We start from the raw sequence: 2,130 nt of genomic DNA, 5'->3' as shown, positions 1-2,130 counted from the left end.
TAATTGCGCAGACGTGGTCGGTCAAATTAACTAGCAGTCAATGTAAACGTGTGGTGTACATTTTAACTAAATTAGCCATCTTAAAAACTGCCAATACATCTTTCCCTGATGAAGACTCTTCGATATAAGTTATAAGTTCAGCTAAGGTAATGCTTTCCAGGGATCTTACATCGTCTTCTTCCTTTTATCTTGCTTTGTTAAATAAAGATGGCAGATATGCTGGATAATACTAAGCCTATATTGCGATCAATTCCCCTTCGCTCAATTTTGCTAATGACTTTTGATCTTGTAAAGCAATGGCATATTCTCTGACTCGGGCATCAAAATCCATTGTTGAGGCCAGCGTTTGAAGAACTTTTTTGGGAGTTACATCTTAGTTACAGAAAAGACAATGCTCCTTTGGAAAACTTGTATCTAGAGACTGATTGACGAGTGAATATTTTTGCAACAGCGTCTTTATGTTGGTTGCAATGTGACAGACGTTTTTCTGCATAATTAAATTTTGTATTGTTTACTTTTCAACTACATCTTTTATGGCAGCATGCTTTATATCTTCTCGATGCATCTTCAATACCATTTCCTTCATCCAAATCATCAATGTTTACTGTAGTTGGTACACACACTAGCACTTAAAACTGCGCCAAATTTTCTGCTACCGTTCGGTATCCAGCAGCAACATTGCGCCTTTTTGAATTAGTTGGGAATTGTAGTTTTTCGACATTGTAGCTTTAATCTAATTTCGTCTGTCGTTATGTCTGTATACTTTATGATTGTGTGTTTTTTTTGTTTCTTTCGTGTTTATACTTATCCCACGTTATACTATCTTATCCCATATTTACTTTCACGTTTTCATCCCACCATGCAATTTAATATTATGTAAATAGCTATTATATATATATCCTCTATACTTGTCTTTCTGTCAGAAAATGCATTTTTTCCAGTTAATGCTTTGCTCATTGGAAACTGTTGACATAGTCATAACAGAAACATTGCATTTTGAATCAATTTATTTATTGTTGGGTGTTTGTAAGAAAATATCCTTACAATCGGAAATAATACCTTTGCAAAACAACAGGCGGCCCAGAAATCTGTTTAGGTTTTTTCTTCAATCGATTATTTAGTAAATATATTCCTTGATTTATATAAAATGTTTGTCACGCGCTCTATCTCGCTCGTGAGTTACATGCATGTTTGGTCTTATAGGTCTTATATTGTGATAAGGTTGGCAACTATCAATACAAAATTACCTATCTTTTACACAAGCACTTTCAGAAAACCATAAATATCTTTTAAGTACATTTGACCAAAATCAAAACAGGACTTCGCGAAAAACTGGTTTATTTAACAAGTCTCGCATAACGAGTAGCTTCGAGCGTGCAATACACGTAAATTGACCTCCAGACACTGGTGGTCAAATTTGCCTTAAAAATTTATTAGGCTTTTCTATTACAGGTAGCTTTTCATGTATTATAGTTCAGTGGTTATAAATGCAGAATAGATTAAAAAGTTATTGGGTAATTCGACTAATCAGCGAGTACGTATAGCACTTTTTTTAAATCTTGAACAAGTTTGACTCAAATATTATTTAATAAATAATATTATTTGAGATATGTACATCAATCTACTTAACTTTATGGCCACATACTTCATCGGCTACCCAAGTGTACGCACTTGGTGACTATTATTGATGTTCTTGACGTCTTTTAATTATGATGTTAATATGTTCAAAAGAGCTTTTTTTTTAGTCTTTTCCGCAACTTGATTTTGAATTGGTTAGACAGGGGATAGAAACCATGTAATTACACTAAAAAATTATGCTGTAAAATTTTTAAATTTATATGCAAAATGCTATGAAGTAAAAGCACGTGTAATATTACATGTAGTACGCGAAAGACAACTTTTTAACTTGTCATTTTCAATGTTTAATTTAAGTCAAATGAGGTTATGATTGATGTAATGACTTTTGCGATGTCGTGCCAATTTTACTTTAATGACAACACATGGCCACATATATATGTTATATTATATGTAGTTACGTCGCAACTTGGTTTGCTTGAAATATGGAGGGGACAAATTTCACTCAACTACGAGCAAGTGAACTTACGTATGTTGTACAGAAGGTGAGCTGGC

Source organism: Xenia sp. Carnegie-2017, unplaced genomic scaffold (genome assembly GCF_021976095.1).
Source record: "Xenia sp. Carnegie-2017 unplaced genomic scaffold, XeniaSp_v1 HiC_scaffold_23, whole genome shotgun sequence".
In the NCBI taxonomy this organism is placed as follows: Eukaryota; Metazoa; Cnidaria; class Anthozoa; order Malacalcyonacea; family Xeniidae; genus Xenia; species Xenia sp. Carnegie-2017.
This window is presented reverse-complemented; position numbering follows the sequence as displayed.